At 41.1% G+C, this 21,948-nt stretch overlaps 1 protein-coding gene across 2 annotated transcripts in view; it reads right to left on the bottom strand.

Annotated features, from left to right (window-relative positions):
- Positions 1 to 4,427: 4,427 nt before the first annotated feature.
- The window catches only part of cdk12 (cyclin dependent kinase 12), a 34,977-nt gene continuing 17,456 nt past the window's right edge, over positions 4,428 to 21,948 (bottom strand). Inside the window, exon 16 of one of the 2 annotated variants that reach the window (XR_014892256.1) lies at positions 4,428 to 4,899. The gene's annotated coding sequence lies outside the window, so the exon portion shown is untranslated. Of the gene's footprint in view, positions 4,900 to 7,689; positions 8,736 to 21,948 lie in introns of those variants that run through there. The other variant, XR_014892257.1, reaches the window with a different exon arrangement.

Below are 21,948 nucleotides of genomic sequence, written 5' to 3'. Positions count from 1 at the left end.
GCTGGGTTTGGAGCTCTGCCCTGCAACCCATATGCTCCCCAAAATGTGGTGGGTGCTCACTGCTGTAATGACACACACAGGACCTGAGTGGCGGGTGATGGTACGCAACATCAACACCGAAGAGAAAACAAATAATTATATAAATATATCAAAAAGTATAACTCAGATTGTTCCACGGCTTTTTAAAATAAATCAGATGTTTTGGGAGCGGAGAATGTTTTAATTATATTGATGTTTAAAATGTTGCTTTGAAATGTTGGAATCATGTATTTTTTTCTGGAACAACTTGCTGATCATTTCCTGTCAATTCGGCAAATCTGTGTGTTCCCACGAATTTAATCTGCTGATATCAATGCTTAAGGTTTGGATGAATGCGACACACCATAAGTTATGTGAGAATGTAATAATGTTCTGTGTAAAACATGCACCAATAAAAAAAAAATAGCAATTTTTACTTACAGCAGTTTCCGTCAAAAAAGAGAAAAAAAAATCAGCACTTTCTTAATTAAACGTATATATTCAACTTATTAACCTCGACGTCTTTACTGGGTATTGATCTAACGACGATTCACATCATTTAAAAATAAAATGAGTGTTTTATTGTGAAAACTAAGTTATGAAAATTGCCATTTTTACCTCTCTCTTCCCCAAAAGAGGAAGATATCGTCATGTGGAATATAAAAATTATAATGCCTTGAAAAGCTTGAAAAAAGACGAGTTTTTCGTCGAGAACATACCTGTAACAGGGAAAAAAAATATCGTTACACGTTTTGTAGTTCGGACATATTGACGGCATATATTTTTACTGATCCTCAAGTAGTCTGTAAATTCTTCTGTAATAACAGTATGTTGTTTTATGTGATAAATATCATTGAAGATTGATCAATATATTTAAAAAATACTTCTATTTATAGAAGCTCAACTCATGGGTGCAGTGACAGTCCCTGGTGGGAATCAAACCGATAATCAGACACTGTTGTTTCGGATTATTTGCTTTAAACCTCCTCCCACATAAAACTCTGAGGCCCACTCTGCTTTTTTGTGTTAACACTTTTGTGCCCCTATGTTCTTTTTGGCCTCATCAGCAGAAAAAATAAATAAAAAGAAGAGTGCATGGATTTCTGGAGGAGCCAATCTAAAAGTGACTCCAGCCAGCAGTGGGAGAGGGCATCTATCAAAATACTCCCCGAACCCCCGACACCACCATCACCACCTCCTCTTCCTCCACAGTCCGGTGAGAGTGAAAGAGTGAGAGGCTGGCAGGCTGGCGGAGGAAAGCCGTGCCAAGTCCCTTAATGTTCCCCAGCAGCAGCACCAGGAGCTCCGGAGAGGACAACCCAGTGTGTGCGCCAGTGTGCCAGTTCACCGGGCCAAAGTGGCACTGCTGGGAGGAGTCGATGTTTCTTTCCTAATTTTTGCAGCATCTGTTCATTATCCAGGACGTTTAAAAACGAGAGCGCTCATCCCGAGTAACCCTTCGCAAAACACACACACACACACACATCGTACACACAACTCACGCAGATACACAGCAGTAAGGCATTTCTGTGAAGAGTTGGTCTATGAATATGCATATTTCTCTCTAATGTTATGTAGTACACGAGCTCATGCATTGCAAGAAGGTTGTGTTGCATCCTTGGAATTTAACTGCGGGTGTTGAAAGCCCTCACATGTGGTTACCTTGCAACAAATTAGGCTGGTGGCACACATACAGACACACGCAACAGCCAAATTTGAAAGAAAGTAGTAGTAGTTGATTTAAAAAATCGCAGGCAGCTTGCAAAAGGTTTTAGCTTTGAAGGAAAAAGAGCAAATCAGTTAGATTGGCAACCTCTTGTCTACTAACTTGCCACTGTTAGTCATGCAGTGAACGCATTTATGCTTTTAGTTCCATGGAACGATTACAGGCCTCTGCGTGAGCGCTAAGTGCGTGTAGAGGGAAAGAGAGGTTGTGACACAATAAGCTCATAAAGGAGTGTGCAATAAGGTCAAACTGAGAAATATTTTAAATATAAATATATGCAGCTCTCGTCAATAAAAAAGAAAAGAGATGAGGAATTCACAAGTGTTTTTCTTATAGAGTTTATGAATTTCTGCGAACATTTGTTCTTTTCTGTGATTAAATCATTTAATGTATAATTAGTGGCGATATCGTAAATAAAAACTAAGTTGCATTTACAAAAAAAATCATTTAGCTAGTCTGACTTAAGAAAAAAAAACTTCCAGTGACACTCCGTGCTCCACTCAGGATGAAAAGTGAGTGAATGAATCTCGCTGTTTAAATTATCATGTTCATGCCCACTCGTTTTCTCACTCAACTTGGTAGGGGGAAAAAATCTAGAGTGTTTGTCCGACATAACAGTCAATAGTGCGATTATCAAAATGTCACAAGTACTATGGTGTGAATTCCAATTAACGTCTAGCTAAAATAATAATCGAGTGTTTTGCTAAATGCAGATATCAGTTAAGAATATGTGCAAAAGATATGAGGGGGGATAAAAGCGCTGGGAATTAAAAGTCGATGGGGGGAAAATGATCTGTTCAAGAGATTGTGAGCTGTCGCAATCTGTCAGTGACTGAAAACAAAATGAGTCAGTTAAAAGGGACACAGACAGGGAGACATAGAAATATACAACACTGTGTGTGTGTGTGTGTGTGTGTGTGTGTGTGTGTGTGTGTGTGTGTGTGTGTGTGTGTGTGTGTGAGAGAGAGAGAGAGAGAGATATTTAATAATTTATGAACAAAAAAAGGAAGAATGAGGAAAGTACACACACACACACACCAGTGTTTACATTAACTTCTCTGGCATCTGCGCGCACGCAGCAGCGCTGAAAAACTGAAATGTTCCACATGTGTACAGACTGAGGAAACAATCGGCCAACCCTTTTGCCAAACTCTGTGCCAGTGCGCACCCCCGCCCCTCACACTGCCAGACAAGGGTGCAGGCCTGTCACTGGCAGTTCGTTCAGAGGAAATTCCACAACATCTGTTTGTTATCGCACAATGGGGCACCGCAGAGTACGGGCAGTGGGGCAGGAGACGAGGCAGAAGCTAAACTGAGAGTGTGCTACTGCTGGAGGTTCTGCCAAGGGAAAAAGAGGTGGGTGGGGGGAGGAGGAAGTAAGGTGGAGGGGAAAGGGGTGATAGGAGGTTGGAGGGTAAAAGGGGCAGGGATAAACTGCCAGGTGTGCAAAAAAACCGCCCCAAAAAACAGAGGTGGAGATCAGGGTGAGAGCCAGGTAGGTTTCAGGACCTTGGCGGGTGGCCAGGTGCTTTTTTCCGGGGTTTCTGCGGTGCAAGATGTTGACGCATAGGATGGCTACCTGAACAGAAATGTTTGTTCACGTAATTTGAGTACAGAAACTCTTCTTGACCTGTATCACATCCTTACCATGGCCCAGTTCCGGTATGCTCAGGAGGTTCCGGGGGGTGGGCGTGGCTGGCCTCCTGTTTAGGAGGTTAAGTAGAAGCGTGCGCAGGGACGCAACTGGATCAGAGGGGGTTGGGGTTCGTTGCTGGTCTACACAGATGGCATGTGTACGCGTGCATGTGCGTGCATGTGTGTTATGATAGGGTTGGATGATGCCCTGGTCACATGGGCAGCAGTAATTGGCCTCCATATTGACCAGTTTGCAGCGCTGGGGGGCGGGCAGTCTCCCAGCTGGACCTGTCAGATGGCATCGCATCCACCTCACTGATCACCCCCCGGACGACCTCCGTACCTCTCCCCTTTCCCTTTCATCTCTCCCTTTTCCTTCATCCCTTCATCTACTCCGCTTCTCTCAGTCACCTTTAATCTCCATTCGCCCGCCTCTTCTGCCATCAGAGGATGACCTGCTCTGTCCATCACCATTAATTTCCTCAGCTCTTCCAAACTTGAAGCAAGAACTTTAGAGTAGCCTTCTGGCTCATCACAGGGTGATAAACACTTTTTTCTTCTATGCTTGCCTATGATCATCAGCTTTGATTTATTAGACAGAAGCACTGCAAATCCCATTTTTATGGATTAATAAACTGCCCCCTAACTTTGACCTTGAAGCAAGCCAAAAATACCTACTTGTTTTTTGGTTGTTTTTTTTTTGTTTGTTTTTTCAGTGCAGTATTCAGTTAACAATAATTTAGATTTTTTTAAAAACCCAACCTTTTGATATAGCTTGTCTTGATTAAGTAATTGAAATTCATTGTTGGGTCTGAAATGCAAATTTGATGTGCCATCATTGAAATAATTAAACTCAGAGATTTTGGTGGGACAAAGTCCTTGAACTAAAAACAGTGCAATGAAATGAGGGGAAACTAAAAGAGGTAAAGATAATGAGAACATTTCAGTAAGAATTTTTTTATAAGAATTAAAGAACATTTCATGTAATGTTTATAATAACATTGGACCACCCTGAAACAAACCAGATCATTCCACGCAATCAACAAAACATTATTTAGTTTCTAAAGCAAAAATAATGCTCTTATTTAAAGGTGGGAACATTTTTTAAACAGGAACAATTGACTTGCAAAAAGAAAGAAAAACATGTTTTTGCAGCGTGTAAAACAGACTTCTGTGTATCTGCTTGACTTCTGACATGGTATCACCCTCCCACCTGGAGAAGTGATGGTGTGCGTTTTGCTGTGAGGCGCCCGACTGTGAGGAGTTAGCGCTATAGAAAGGATTTCATCCCAGGCTTGGCAAGGAAGGGTCTCTGGGTAGGTGCAGAACAATCGTCTCTCCTTCGGTCCTGCCAGCCAGGAAACACAGAGAGCTGGCACGCGCTCAGTGGGAAAAAGAGCGGGAGTGACAAGGGGGATGGACACACATATACACACACAGTCATTGTGTTCATCCCTTCTTCACAGTACCAAAATGGGTTCTGATGATGCCGCCGGGGATTGTGGGATGACAGGCTGGTTCTGCAAAGTGAATGGGAGGACCTTATGAAAATAGTCTGTAAAATGACCGCAGTGTTAGTCTGCTGTGAGACTAACAGATACACAGACAGACAGACAGAGAGGGAGGGAGAAGAGAGAAGCAAATAGAGACAGAGAAAGCAATGAAGAGACCAGCAGAGCAGCACAGTGTCTGCCATGCATGAACCTCTGCCAGGAAACGCTCACATGGGAACGCACGTATAAGAGTTTGTGTGTATGTTCAATAAACATTCACGTGAACAAGTGCTCTTTGTATTTCTCAGTACAAGTGGACACAGGAGTGTATAACGCACATGCATGCAGTGTGTGCGTGCATGTGCGCCTTTATGCATGAGCAAGAATGAGAAGGAGGATGAGGAGAGGTGGGAGAGGAGGGTGAAGTGTGTTTGTGTGTGCTGAGGAGAAGGAGGGAGGTGGGGGGGAGGAGTGGGGTGCACGTTTAAATTCTGTGACATCTGTTCATTACAACTAGAGTGTGTTTATTTTTATACAGCCAGCCACAAGCAGTGAGCTCGGCTGGCACCGCTGGTTAATGTACCAGCCTGAGAAGACGACAAAGCAAATGAAATATTAACCGACAGACAGACAGAAAAAAGGAAATGAGTGAGGACGAAGGGAGAGAAAGAGGGAAAATTATAACATAATATGTTACAAAAATGCACAAACACACACACATACACAAAGACATACACACACAGTGTCTAACCTCACGCAATAAAGTCTCCCATTCTGATCTAATTAAGAAGAAAGACACAGTCAACAAAACGCAGTGGAAAGGCCTAGAAATCTGCACGCGCACGTGTCTGCTGCAGGCAGGATAAAGGAAAGTGATGTATAGTGGATACAAGTTGCAATACACAAAGATGCTTCTACATTCCACATTACTTAAAATAAGCTTCATTCTTTTCAGACAAAATCACAAATGTCTGTTGAAGCTACAGAGAACACAGCACTGCAACTGATACACACAGTTCAACATGAAGGTTACTCCCTTTTTAGTGTATTTAACTGGAAAAGTGTTGAATGATTTGATTTCCAGCTGCTGCACGGAATATTTCTGAAGGTGTTTTGTGTCCACAGCTGTGAGGAAAAGGAAAAATTTTTTGATTTTCTACCTATCATCTGACATCTTGTTTTTAATGTTCTGATTTTAAGAGCATCACTTGTAATTTTATATTTTCGTCTGTTAACTTGTTTTCGTCTTAAACTTGTTGACTAAATTGGCTCCAAAGCACAATGTCCTTAGATTATGATGTGATGTGTTAGTTTTACATGGCTAGTATGAGGCTGATTGTGGACCTTTTTTTTCTGCTGGTGGGGATTACCTTTTATCCGTCCAATGGGACACATCGTTGCTGGTCAGCTCAGGCCAATCTGTTCTGCTGCTCATGTAGTCAAAACACTTGACCGAGAGCGCAGACCAACAACATTCCAGACTTTTGCATCAACAAGGTCCCTGCACTGCACTCCCTCTGACGACAGCCTCAACTGCCCCCACGCCCAGCTCCACTCTCATGCTCCCCTGGGACAGCCTGCTCTGGAATGCCACTCATGGGGAAGAATCTCGCTGCAGGCACTCAATATGTCACACGTGTCTCTGAGAAAGAGAGGGAGCCTGAGAGAGGTGTGGCAGGTATGTGCTTTTACAAGGCAATGACAGGTTGGCTGTCATGCCTTTGTGTGTGTGTGTCTGCGTGTAAAAGACTGCCAGATTAAAGGTTTAAAGGGTTCAGATTAACAGGCTCAGGATGCAACGCCTTGCTCTGAGCAAAAGCGAATTAGGATGGCATTAACATCTCTTCTGTACCAGCACATTAGCCATTCATTACCGTGTGGTTGCACAATCAGTACCAGGCTGTCCCTCTGTGTTATTGCATTCATGACAATGTTAACATGTCGGAACGCTTTGTTATTCATAGGCCATTAGCACAACTAGAATTTAACCACTCACTAATCAGGAGTTAATCACCAGGTTCTTTCACTTTAAAAGCATTTTCTCAAAGTTTGAATTTATTAACATGCTTTGATTTACACCTTGGAACTCTAATAGTTCAGCTTCTGTGTCTGTTTCCAGTGTGTGCAGTGACACAAACAGGCATCTATGCTGCACTGAACCCTGTACACCAGTATGTTGTAAATCTGTAGAACTGCTCTGTGAGCGCATTTTGGAAAGGCAGAAAAAGCACTGAAACATAGCAAAACACAAAGGGACCCCAATGCAAGTCATCAATGCCAATTAAAAATTATTTGTGCCAAAATAAAGCTCAGTGGCTCTGCGAGATATTAAATGTATAAAGTGTTTATCAGCTCTGGGTTTTAGAACTAATACTTTAATATCGCACAGCACTGTGTTTTGAAAATGTTTGTTTTTGATTGAGCTGAGGATTTTTTCTTCTCTCTACAAGAGATGCTCAATTTATGGGTACTGATTTATTTATGCTCCTACTTCTCAAACACTTAAAATGAAGCTAAGCTTGTGCCCATTCATTTAGGTGGGTAGAGCTGATATTTTTACATTGTTTTAAATTCCGATATGAAAGAGGTACCGCAATGTGATGAGTCCAGAGAAAATATTATCGGAATCAATTCAGGTTTTAAGAGGTTTAAAGCAACTTGTTAGCCGAGTGGCCTATAACTTTGATGCTTTTATTTTAAATATTACTCTGATAATGTTGTTTTCGGCTAGAGCAAGCAGCTGTTCCAAGTGGAAAAAAACCTCTAAAAACCCACTGACCTGCCTGCCACTAAACATAGACAAATACACAGGATATATTCAGTTCAGTTCAGTTCAGTTCAGTTTTATTTCAAACATTTCAAGCATGTGCCTTCACAATCATTACAAAATATCTATATATATATATATATTTAAACATCTCTGCATTTATCAAAAAACAAAAAAAAAACCCTCAAAGGTTAAAGGAGACCAAAGAAAGAGTTAAAAGAGAGTAAGTATCCATTCAAATTTACAAAGTCCAAAATGCAACTTTTAAATGAACGCTAATTCTTGGCTAACAAGTTTGTCACCTTAACACCTTAAATTATACTTTATTGAACCCCGTAGAGAAATTCCTCTCTGCATTTAACCCATTCACTCAGTGAAGCAGCAGGCAGCCATTGAGCGCACGGGGAGCAGTGTTTAGGAACAGTACCTTGCTCAGGGGTACCTCAGGGTAGTTGTTTAGGGAATCGAACCCCCGATCTTCCGATCATGGGGCCACCACTCTACCTATTGAGCTATCCCTGCCCAAATCACAGTGAATTAAATCAGATTAAATCACCTTGAATTGTGATTATGAAGTGCTGTGTTCTCTGACTAAAATTAGATAAAAGAAATAAGTACAGCGTGTTTAAGAGCAACACAATGAAGAAACAGTGTGCGTTTAAAACATAGTTTTAAATTTGAGAAATGTATTTGTTACCTGGGATGACAAATCATCTTCTCTATTTCTACATTTATACAAAGGCAAAGCAATACATTTTGCGCTGCTAAATTCAATGTTTGAACAATTTCTAGATGACACACATCACACAGAATAGCATGCCTAATTCATGAAAGCAATGCACAACTCTCAACTGCAAACTTTTCCATGTGTCTGAGTGTGCCAAGAGAGATGTGAAGACATGGACTGACACACCATCTCTTCTCTAAAGCCTTCCTCCTCAGCATTGCCAGATTAAGGGATTAGCAGGCAAGGCAAGCACTAAAGCTGGCTAATTCTCACCCAAGCACAGAGAGCTAAGGCTACCCAGAGCCCCGTGGAGCCCCTCTCTCCTCAGAGCAGCTGTGTGGTGGAAAAGAGGGACAGAACCACTTCCCTCTGAGGGACCGGAAGAAAAGGAAAGAGAAATCAAAGCATCGTTTATATGACTTTTGCACGGATGGCCTTTTATTTAGGGCTAAGAACAAAAGTAAAGTTTGTATACCCCGCAAAGTGTCAAATATAAACTTTCCTCTGTAAATAGTGCAATTAATTTCATAAGATTTTAAATCATTTGTATTCTTCTCCATTGTATTACTTCAGATCTGTAACACAGATTCTTTAATATGTCCTCGTAATATGTGTTGATACAAGGAACCCACTTCAAATAGAATCCAGACAAACAGACTATAATACAATGCGATCCTTATGCAGTGATCAGGATCTAACCAGTACTAATGGGACGTCACAAAGCTTTACTTAACATAACAATGTCCCAGCACTGCCACTTTTTATACATGACTGCACTTATCTATTCATTTAGAGTTCCCTTTCACACCAACATTTAGATCTTTGCATGCACTATGAATCAATGAATCAAGGGTCCAACTAATTAATTGTTGAGAGATATAATATAAAGAAAAAATGTTAACCAGACAGGCAGCTGGATACTTGTTGAATTTCTGGGGTATATTAATTATATTTTATTTGAATGAGGCCAAACCAATCAACATTAACAAAGCACTTTTAAAGTGATATTTACTATTTCTCTTGGATGAAGGTTGGAAAGTTGGTGGGACACAAAGGCAAACAATGAAGCACGAGGGAAAGATTTCCCAGCAGAGTCTCAGCACAAACACACATATTCATCTTGCGTTTCTGTGCACTTGGGAGAGCAAAAGCAGGTAAACGACATCTATCTCAGTTTGTATGCGATGAACAAGAGGAAAGGCAACGAAAGTGAGAGAGAAAGAGAAGGAGAAATGGGGGTAAAGACAGAGAGGGTCCGTGGTTTGGGCGCGTGCTCTCCAGTGGGCAGAGGACAATGCAAAGCTGGCAGAGTTAGTGTCTCTTGCCAGAGGGAATAGAGTGCCACATGGTGCCCCTTTTGAGCAGGGCCAGCCTGGAGGGGGATGTGGGCCACAATGCATGCACGCATGTGTGCTTGTGTCTGCTTTTGTGCATGCACTTGTGCACATATGTGCATGTGTGTACATCCACACAAATCTTTTCAAAAGGAGAAGAGTCGAGGATGATGTATGTTCAAGTTTTAGGTGTAATTTATGTAGATTTGTGTGTGTGTTAAAGTGCAAAACTGGTTGTGTGAGTGTGTGTGTGCCTATGTGAAGGAGGGGGTACAGAAAGGTGGGGCACAGGGTGGGTGTGTGTGCGGGGGAGTCCCAGTTCCCTTTTGCATCTTAAATTCCTCAACATCTGTTCAACCCTTCTCTGTGGTAGCAGCAGCGGGTTGTGAGTTCTCTGTGTACGTGTGCACGCATGCTTGTGTGTGTTGACTGTTTATGTCTGTCTTCATATGTGCATGCTCTGCTGAAGGTGCTGGTTGTTACCCGCACCTTAATTAGAAGAAGACAGAGGCTCATTTTCAACAATACTTTCAGGTAATGGGAGGCGTTCACAGTGAATACAAAGAGAGACCCATTCACCTCCAAAAACTGCTACATCTCCTCCACTCCCAGGACTGTGACCCAAATTACATCTCAAGTTCAACGGCTTTGATCAAAAACTAAAATGCACGTTACAGGTTTGCATTGTTAATTTTTTGTTTTCCTTAATCCAGCAGTGGATAAGGCTACAGTTGGCAGATGAAGCAGGATAACGTACAAAACCAAGTAGGGCAACCTGAATGACCCAAGAGTGTGTCCCAGCTATTAAGCCTGACTGCATTTAGTACAGTTTTCTAGCACAGATTTGAAGAGGTCTGAGTGAGATGTGGGTTAGCAGTAGAGCACCATGTGCACGTATGAATGCGAAATGAAATTTTTGAAATGAAATATTTAGGTCCTGTGTGCCATCTCCTGAGCGAGAGCGACTCGAGTTTCAAAGCGTAAACACAAACAGCTCTGAGCGAAGGCAGTGGTGCAAAATGAATTTTATCAAGTACGGTATACGTTTGCAATGCCGCTACCTTTACTAATAACTTTAATAACACCATACACAACTAACTGACTATATTTCAGAGCATAAAACTCTTCTCTAAACTCAATTTAACTAACAGTCCAGCAATTGTTTATTATATTGCAGTTTAAAAAGTATAAATTTTTAGAAATTAAATGACAATGCAATGCAGATAATAAGTAACATTAGCAAATTATGTAGCAGTAGCTGCATGCTTTCAGATGACTTTACATACAGAAGTACAATGGCATTCACTTATAGCAATGTAAGTTAATTAAGTTTATGTTTAATATAGGATGTAAAACTCTGTTTATCAGTTGCCTGTCTGGGTCAGAGGTAGACACATAAAGCAACGAGACTGCACAGACCCATCTGTAACCTCTTTGACAGACACTATCCATTCGGCACCCCTCACTAACCCGGTGCCAGTCTTGTGCCACCTTGATGCCAAGCCTGCCAAACTTATGTCACATCAGACCAGACCCTGTGTCAACTCCTCACAGTACATATGCCAACCCGATGCCCTCCACATGCCAACCTCATGCTAGATTGGTGGCAATCCTCAGACAACAATATGCCAAAGGAGGACCTCTGCTTGGTCCTGTGTGCTAATCCCCCTCAGCGGTGGGCACTGGGCGACACTGTATGGAAGTGGAAAAGGTCAAAAGTCACTAGTGAATTAGGGTTCAAAGACAAATCTGTCGTTTTGGTTCTTCTTCAGTGAATGCAATTAGCAATGAAATCATGCTCCCAAGCCCTGCTTAACCACTAATCTCAGAGTCTCTGGGTTCCCTCCAGTCTGCCTGTCTACCAGCCTGTCTCCCACCAAAGCCCCTCACCTCTGTCTCTCTCTCTGTCTCTCCTGATGCCTGCTGGCACTTTGGGAGCAGTGCCCCTCCAATCCCTGTACCCCCCCCCCCCCCATCTTCCATTTCCACCTCCCCCCACCCCACCTCCTATCTTCCTCCCTCCCTCTTCCTCCTCCTCTGGATGCCAGCCGACGGCCCTCACAGTGTGGCACGCCATCTGCTGCCGCCCGCCCCGGCAACCCCCCCTCCCCTCTACCCCCGCTCCCCCCCACCCTACACACCCCTGCAGACAGCAGCTACCCACAATCCCCCTCTGCCTCAGCCGCGCGGCGCATAGAACAGGAGGCTTTCGCACAGATCACTTCACCCCCCGATGCCCCCGCCATAAAGGAGGAAACTGGGGAAAGTGTGTGTTTTTGTGTATTTACGATGAAAGTGGTGGGGGCTTTATGGCTAAAGGAGGCAAGCTAAATAAAAACAACACACGTTCTGTACATGCATCTGTACATCCATGTATGCACGCCCAATACAAAACACTCGGTTATACTTCACATTTGGTTTTTGTTGTTGTTTTTTGATTTTTTATCTTGCTGAGCATGCATTCACATTCACAAGTCACTTGTTCACACTTAGCCAAACACTTTTTAACTTGAAGTTTACTTTTTTTTTGGTTGTATAAGCCACATACACCATTCTCTCACATGCATTCAGGACTCGATCTTCTACTTCAAAATGTCTTTTTTTTTTTTTTAGAGAGTTTACAGATAATTTCTACAAATATATAGAAATCCAAGCAGGATGCTGATCTTGTTGTCTGTTACAATATATGTCAGTAAATTTGGATACCATCACTGAGTCTTTGGTGATTTTGGTGATGCGTTTTACATTTAGTTAATAGGATGGACACAATACAGGATGCCTCGACACAGGGGTAAAGCCTCTTTACCAATACGCATGCCGCTGCTCCTGGTGGCAGGGCTCTCTGATTACTGTTTATCTTTGAAAAAGAGGAATAAATAAGATGAGAGGCATTAAACTATAGAGCAGAGAGAGAAGGAGAGAGAGCAGTGCTTCATCCATCTTGTGTGAGTATGGAGCCTCATTCCTGGCACTCTATCCATCAATGAGCGCAACATTAACTCTCTGGATCAGAACCAACATCCCCAGATCTCTCTCCATCTCTTTTCCCCTCCCCTCACTCTACTAAACACACACACCAACACACTGATGCAGCATTAGTATTCCAGTTCCATCTATGAAAAACCTCATCATCCACCTCTCTACCTTCCTCTCACCAAGACCCCGTTGTTTTCTATGTTCATCCCAAAATCTCCCACTCTACTGGAAATCAAGGAGATATTTTTACACTTCTCATGCCTGTTTGGTTTCGCTCATCTCTCTATCCATCTTTACGCACCACACTAACCTAAACAGCAAAGCTCCTCTGCACCTCTGATGTTTAGTTTGTCTCGATTCACCTCTTCTTTTCTCTTCTCCAGATCTCCTCTTTGCTGAGCTGCCTGATCTGCTCCTCTCTTTGTCTCTCTCCCAGTTGGTGTTAATAATTTAACTACTGAGCTGCTGCAGAGCTGGCTCGTGTCCAGGCCTCAGATTGGCACTGTCTGTCTATTTATGACACTGTGTGGCGGTGCACATGTGTGGGATGTGCAAGAGTGAGAGGAGGATTGTGTGTGAGTGTGCGGGTGAATGCATGCATGTGTTTCCCTATTAGACTTTAGCCAAAGCAAATTAGCCTTCAAAGCCACAAGACTGACACCTAATGTGAAGTTATAGAGAGAGATGTGAGTTACATTGTTTTTGCAGATTTCTCTTTGCAAAAATGTGTTATTTAACTTACTATTATATTAAGGAGTCATTTTGTATTAGTGTAGTGAGTGGGACACCCAATAACCAATCACAATAAATAGCTGAAGGTCTACTTGACTTTGAGGTTATGTTTAGTGTGATGTAACAGCAGTGGGTGTGAAGTTATTTTTGCTCAAACCCCTTGGTAATCATGCTGAAAATGATTTGGAGTTTTACTTGAAAATCTTTATGTATACTGGTGATCTGTCCAGGGTGTACCCTGCACATATGACAAGTTAGAGAGCCTCCAACCCCCAACCCCAAACCTGGATGGGTGGATGGTTGCCATTCAAGTTACATTCTTATCTTAAAATAACATGAATATCACTTTACTCAAGCTTTTACTGCTCCCCAAAAACTTTAAATTCACACATTAAAAAGAAAACAAAATACAAAAGGGAGTGTATATTGGAATTGCAGTATTAAAAGCTTACAGGAACCACAGTCCTAAGATTACCGTACATTTTTAATCTTAGGACAAGTTTGTAAGTTTTATGTGTCTAATTGGGGGAAAAACACTGAGAATTAATAACAGTGAAGAAAAGTGTGAGTTTGGTGATTGAACACTAAAGATTCTTCAAAGTACTTTTAAATGTTTTTTGCAACAACCCAAACAATTTTTCTCATCTTTGGTTTCATTCATAGTACTGTATCAAATTGATGTGAAAATTCAGGATATTTCATACAATAATGCAATATTATAGTTACCACAATGCCTTTTGTGAAAAATACATACACTCTATGATAATAAGTGTTGTGATGGTTACTTGGAATGGGATCTGGTATGGCCGAGAACACTCCTAAAATTCAGGTTTCTTCCTGTTAAAAGGGAGTTGTTCTTTCCCGTTGTCACCAAGTGTTTGCTCAGTTCAAAATGTAAATCAAACTTAAGTCTTTTATTTATTTAATTTGTTAAATTGACCTTAGCTTTTTTTTTTAGTTTAGTTGCTTCTAGTGTAGTAGTTTACACATTTCCCCAACAAGCTAGAGAGCCTTGGTTTGATTACAGGAGGAGACACGAATCCCTTGGGGTTTGTGTCAGGAAGGGCATTCAGCATAAAAATCTACCAAATCAAAAATGTAGCGCTTACCCGCTGTGGCAACACCTTGTGAATAAGATAAGAGAACAGATAAGATGACCTTTAATAGGTTATCTTGTGAATAAGGGAACAGCTCAAAGTAGCTTTGATCTTAGTCCTTAGTTTTTTGAAGTTTACTTATCTGTATATTTTGCCTGCATATTGAGAAACATGATTGCACGAGCACGTTCCATTAATTAATTTGTATGGGATACAAGAAGGCAACAACATTTGAGACTAGGGCCTCATAACTTGTCACTCTTAAGTTGAGGCTTACATAATTTTATTCTTAAAAAAAGCGAGAGAGAGAATTAAAGTAAAACATCTTTTCATAGTTTAGAAAGTACAAGGAAGTAAATTCAGATTATATGGGCAAAGACGTGCAAAAATATTTTAAAGTAACAAAATTATCATGGAGGTAAAAAAATAAACCTTAAAGTCTATAAAGAGCATAGTACCATGCTATATTTATAGCAAGAGACCATTGCTGTATATTACAATAGGTTGACTGTAAAATAAATGTTCAGTGTTGTCAATCAGAGCTACCAGCTTTTTGCTATAAATTAATTGACAGCATTTTCTTACAATGTAAATCCTGAAATACTAAATACACAGAAATGATAATCACTTATTTTAATTAAAGCTGCATTACTTTCCTGTGCCAACGCTTGCTATAATGAGCTCTACATCAAATTTCCCAAAAGTGGATCCTGCATTACCTGAAAGAACAAAACAACTATACACTCTGCAGATTCAGCAATTCAGTTTAAAAAAGAAAAAAAAAACAAAAAGAAAAAAGGTGACATTTCCGAAGCAAGTGTGTGACACTGTGTGAATCTCGATGCCACCTCCTACACCTCTCACCCTCCTACAACGCAGCCCACAACAGATCTCTGTCGGGTAAAATCAGTACAAGCAGCTCACGACGTATTTATTCATGGTATTATCAATCATCCTTAGAATTGGGAGTCATCCTAAATTACGTTATTCTGCACTGAAGCAAAGAAACATTTGTAAATGCACATACTTTCTCCAGACTTGACACAAATTAGGAGAATTATATACTGATTTACTTGTAACTTTTTTTGGCCTTGCGTTTCTATGCCTTCCGTACATTAATTTATAGCTTCACACTTAATTTGAAATTCTAGTGTTTTGTCTAAACTGTGATCAACAAATGGTTGCTCTGTTTTGTTTGCCAGTGATGTCACTGTCAAATTCTTACAATAACTCTGTGCCTGCGAAACCGATGTTGTTTAACGAACGGGCTGTCGTAGCATTGAGGCCTTTTCTGGTATCCATAGTAAACAGACATATGCAAGGCCACCCGCCGCTCCACCTTATCTAAATTTGATATCTCAGAAGGGCCTTTCACACTTGTCGGAAAACATAAACACACCACGAGCGGCTACGCGCACATAGAACCTGCACTGTCATTAATTTCAGAGATGGAGGGAGGTCAGCGTACCAGACGGTGTTTGTGTGTCTGTGTGCAAGCATGTGTGCAAGCTCGCATGGTATTGGATGTGTGTGTCATACGTATGTGAGCGTGCACATCGAGTGGGGGGATGGAAACACGCATGTGCACACACACATACACACACCGGTGTTGACAGGTGGCTGTGGTAAAGAGGTGGTCCCTGAGCTGGGGTCTGCCTGTCTCTGGCTGAGAGAGAGAGGAATAAAAAGCTCCCAGCAGCTGTCGCCCTAATTCCTCTAACACGGTGCTTGTGCTCTGATTAGAAAACAGATCTGGCCTCTAATTTACTCCTGACACCAACTAATGCTCTATATCTCAATTGCTCCGTCCCCGCTTGCCACTGGCCTGCCTGGCTGGACACACACACCTAGTGACTCAGAAAGCTAAAGTATAAGAGCGTACACCGGGACACAAAACAACCAGATGAGCGTAACTAGCAATCCACTGAGTCCTCATTGACATATGATGACTGCAATCCAGATGTGACATTGCATTGCTCTTCTCCTCAATCAGAAAAGCCAGGTCTGAGTAGTCAAGTGTGTTTCAGGACAGTCTGCACTGCCAAATATTTGCATGTAGAGCAATTTGCAACAGAAAGTGAAGATTCAAATGAAATTTACTAACTTGAATTTACAGAAAAAATTAGCTTTGAAATTAAGAGATGACTAAAAATGTTATATACGTGCAGTGGTTCCTCACCCTGTCGAAATAAAGCTATGTCTTCTTGGGCCCCTCATCAGAGGCTACACAAGTATGCAGGTTGAGAGCAGCTTGACCTTAAACTTATTTTATTATCAGGGTTTTTTTTTTCTATTTTATTAATCTTAAAGGCCAGAAGATGAAAAATTATTGAGTGCCGCTTCCTCGCATTTCAGCTTGACCTCTTGTTTTTAATTACAACTGCGACTAAAATATGGCACCAAACCCATACAACAGAAGGCAAAAACAGAGTGACGAGGTTGTCAGATTTATGTCCGAGCATGCCTGGAATCCAAAATATGTCAAAAGTATTTCATGTTGGGAAAACAGAAAATTACTGCTGGAGATGACAGTCTTTATTCAGTAGCCAAATGCACATTTTTCACCTGACGTTTAGCCTTTTTTATGGTTCCACAAGAGATAAATTATTGCTTAATAAAAAAATTTTTGGTGCTTTTGGTCTTTGCTTATTTTTGGTGAGATACAGAAGAGATTATAATATTTTAGTTCTTTTTTTAAGTGTCTTATTGTTTTTTCCTGTTTGATATTAGCTTAAATCTTGTAAGGATAACTTAAAGTTAATTGAAAAATAGACCTATTCATCTATTTTATGAAAAAGGGGTTTAAGACGAAGAGAAATAAAGAAGAAATAAAGAGCCTATATTTTTCGACTGTGGGGCTGACTGCGTGACAGAATATAAAGTGATGTTCAGTGCAGCCTGTATTTATGCCAACAACGGAGGACAGGCTGGCTGGGTGTCTGGGTGCCATGACGGGGTTGGCCCAGCAGGGGGCAGAGGTGTGATGCAGGGAGTAGGAGGTGACAGCTCAGTGTCACACTGCACACGGGGTGTCACCTCAGCAGGCTGGGAGAGAGAAAGAGAGAGATGAGACAAGGAAAGGGAGAAAGTGGACAGGGAGACAAAAAGGTGAGAGCTCTATCTCAATCTGTGTGTATGTTCTTGTTTAGCTATCTTAGTGAGGACCGCTTTGAGTTGCAGACCATTGGTGCGAGGACACTTTCGCATCTTCACATTTTTACACCACTTCAAAGATCTATTTGATTTTAGTGTCAAGGTTAAGCTTTAGTTCATGTTAAGGTTAAACACTTAGAGCGATTAAGGTTTTTTTTTTTTTTTAAATATCTTTTTATAATCTTTAAAAGCCAGCTAAGTTTTTTTTTTCTGTTCTGGAGTATACCAGAACTTGGCGTTATGGTGACTTAATTGTATTCATACCTTATTACTGGTGTGTTTTATGTCGGCCAACAAATTATTAGTTCAGCAGACTCCGGGGTAACCTTAGCCACAAAGATGGATAATATATATAAAGCTTTCAAGCAAATCTAGATTAAAAAGAAATTAATGAAAAGGATTATAGTCTAGACCAGAACATGGATTATTATCTTTGTGGGTTTTTTTCTCAGACCATGCGTGTTTATGTAATTACACTCACTCACAGAAGGAAGAGGCAAAGTTCACTTTTACATGTTTTTAACATGAGAATTAGTCATAAAACTGTGTTAAAAAGCCAAAAAAAACTTTAAAAAAAAAAAAAAAATCACACAGTGGCTTTTAGATTTTTAGTCTGAAGCCTCAACTTCCATCATCTTCTTGGGGTTCTTTTTAGGGTCATAAACACTGGTTGGTTAGTTGGTTGGTAAGCAAGGTGTATCATCTACATGTGAACGTCTTAGAGAAAATAAAGCCAATTAAAATACTAGAATTTCACTCACTAATGTTTTAGTGAGTGGGATTCTAGTAATTCTAGTAATATTTTAAACTTTAAACTATATTATTGGTCAGATATCTGCATTAAAAATATTCCAAAAGAAAACACCTCCATCAACATGACACAGCCAGTGGCCTAGTGAGTGTGACGGTCATTGGGCCACACCCTAAATCATGTATAACTTTAAGCATTAAAATTATTAACAGTCAGTCAGTTATAAATGGTCACAAAGGGGCAAAATAGCTACAGGGACCATTATTTATTTATTTACTTTTTACCAGGTTGTAAATGTGTTTATTTCTGCTGTAAATGCAGGCATTATGGGGAGTGACTCGCTTTTAGAGCCGGCCTCAAGTGGCAATTTCATGAACTGCAGCTTTTGGCTCTTCATACTGTATTCCTAGAATGAAATGCCTAGTCAAAATTGAATTTAAATTTATTCGGTTCTTTTATTTTAATAAGGACATAACTTCAGAGATAAAAGATAATGTAAAAGATTATTTTTTATTTTTTATATCAGGTCACTTTAAAAATGCTTTTCTTATTTAAAAAAATCAAGCTTTGTAATAGGCTACCACAAGGTTAGGTTTCTTTGTGTAGGTGGCTCTGTATATGGTGTGTCTGCTGTGTGTGTGTTTTTATTTCCTCTTTCTTCTCTCTCTGTCCCTACTATCTGTCTCCAGAGACTCACTTGGCATCTCTCCCTACTTTTAATTCTTGCTCCACAAACTGCTGCTGTCTGCACACAAGCTGGCAGTACACACACACACACACACACACACACACACACACACACACACACACACTTTCTTGGTTTAAGAATAACTCCCCAACCCACAAAAAAGAGAGATGCCCATGCAGCCATGTTTTAGATGCAACACACACATTTGTCTTTTACATCACTGTCATCTGAAATATTGGAGGGGGACTCACAAACACATACAAGGGGCATTAATCACACAGTACAAGTTGAATCCAAAGTGATAAACACAAATACACATCCAGTGATGAAAGACAGAGATGCTTACAGTCTCTCAGGAAATACACAGTCATTCCCAGATACTCACACCCTTCACCACTGACAGTAACACACACACATAGGCGGCATCCTTGTTACTGAGAATACGAATCCAGTTTGAAAGAAAACACACACGATAAGCCCTTAAAACATCAACGCGAGTCGAGAAACTAAAAGGATATGAACATTCCAAACTTATTTGACTCTTGTGATCCCTGTTTGCTGCTCCTTTACTTTTAAACTCGGCTTTATTAACACAGCTGTCAGCGATGCTCGCACAGTCGCTCACATGCATTCAAGTTCTCGAGCAAAACATACACTCACTGACAGGCAGACAACACAAACTTCAAAAGCAAGAAATTAATAAATTAAAGGAAAGCCTGATATGGATGAATAAATAACAAGAAGAGAGAGAAAGGGAAACAAAACAGGAAGGAAAGTAGAGTTTCTATAAGAGAGGAAGCAGAAAAGGAGTTGCGGTGATTTTGGAAGGAGGCTGGAGGTGCAGACAGAGAGAGGCAGATTCTGTCACACACTTCCAATTTTAACTGGCATGCAGCAATTCAGCCGCAAAGATAAAACACACACACTCCACAGATATATATACCCTACGTGTGCAACTGTGCGTGTGCTGCAGGTGGAAAGTGCCTGCAAGACACAGCGTGTGGTAGTGACTCGCCTGTCTTTTGAGTTTCCTACACTCCGAGTCCTTTTTTTAATTATTTGGAGAAGGGTGTGAGTGTGAACACAAATATGCAAATGAAACGGTTATTATTGCATTGCTCATCAAGCAGCGCGGAGCAGACATTAATAGGCTGATGAATATGCATGTGAATTTGTTAATTAAGTTAATTATTCTGCTGAAAATGCATTCGTCTTCCAAGGACATCTTCCCCAGGATTCCAACCTGCTCCACTCATTAGTCATGCGATATTTTACACTGGGCGCTGGGACAAGAGGTAGGGAAGGGAGGGGCAGTAGGGGCCACCGGGGTTGATATGTATACAATATCAGGGCATCGTGGGTTTCAAGTCCACTGAAGAACAGTACTAAAGGCTTCAGAAATAGATATAATGGCGACTAATCATTCAGCAGCTCTTCAGAACTGAAGGGTCAGTGAAAGAGACAAAAGCACTGCAGCCACAGCTACAGTGGGGCGTGCACGCTCCTACTGGCCAGACGTTCGCTCCATCTCTGCTTTTCTCTTTCCTCTCCAGTAATTCCCCCTGTTCGCTGCTTTTCCTCTAATTGCTTATTAAAACCCTCTTAAATGAACTTTTTGTGCCAACTTTCCAACACATTAATTAATTGTTGTAGCCAATTAAGTGTCGCTGCGCAAATGAGCTTCAGCACAAATGGTCCTGCAGGGCCCGTCCCCCCCAACTCCACACCCACCCACCCCCCTCCCCTCGCACCCCCACCACCCTCCTCCTTTTCCTCTTCCACCATCCTCACCGACAGCTTTCCCAGCAGCCCCTCTGCCCTTAAAGAGGCAGCATCAACACAGACTCATGGAGAGAGACAATAATGTTGCCTAGCTCATGAAGCGCTTTGAATAGAATTGGTAATGAGATGGTGAGACCTTGGAAAAATACTTTTGCAAAAGTGCAGCGTCACGCAGAGAGGGTGAAGTGTCTTTGGCTAACGGGGAGTTCACTGCGATAAGGTCAGGGAAAGATTTTTAAAAGTCAGCATCATCCGCCTGTGAGGGTATTGATTATTGTTAGAGCAAATCATTTAGAATTTGGCCCAATTTTTCCAGATTATTTTCATTTTATGACCTGGCAGCAGTGACTTAATATAAAAGCATCACACATCTGTATCATCTGGCTGATCCAAAAAGCCCTCCTAAAAAAGCCCTCTTTGGTTGGCCTCACTGCTGTTCAACAATCAAAAAATAATGTGTGTGTGTGTGTGTGTGTGTGTGTGTGTGTGTGTGTGTGTGTGTGAGAGAGAGAGAGAGAGAGAGAGCACTTTTCTCACAAAACTATAAACTGAGAAGAAATGGAGATGGTGTTATGGCATCAATAAAGCATGCTGTTGCAGCAGTAAAGCATATATCACTGCTGGGATAAAGTCAATCAATTTTTGAAATATTACATAAATAAAGATGTAGCCATAAACGAAATGGCTGACATTAAATTCTGCTTGATAGAAGACAAAGAAGGATATGATGAAGACAGCACAATTTGCTCACGACCCGAAATGCTTTCAAAATTCAATGTGTTTTGTTTTGTTTTTTCCCCCATTCGGCGACAATATGTTGGTGGGGAGTTAGGTTTACATTTCCAGTCAAGAAAACACTACTACTTATATGCAATTTCTGTCTTATATTAACTATTTTTTCTTAATCACACTTTGTGTAGTGTGTGCTTTAGATGAGCAACTGAGGGAGTCTGTGCCTCCCTTCACTGAGTTTACACATAGTCACTGATCAAACAGCCTCAGTCAGCAGACTCGACATCAAACTGTAGCACGGCTCAGAGATACGACAGCAGCCCAGATTTACACTCCA

Source organism: Mchenga conophoros, linkage group LG4, assembly GCF_057382185.1.
Source record: "Mchenga conophoros isolate Kocher_MC1m ecotype Shallow Benthic linkage group LG4, M_conophoros_male_GT1.1, whole genome shotgun sequence".
Lineage (NCBI taxonomy): Eukaryota > Metazoa > Chordata > Actinopteri > Cichliformes > Cichlidae > Mchenga > Mchenga conophoros.
The sequence above is the reverse complement of the archived record's forward strand: the minus strand, read 5'-3'. Positions and strand labels throughout refer to the sequence as shown.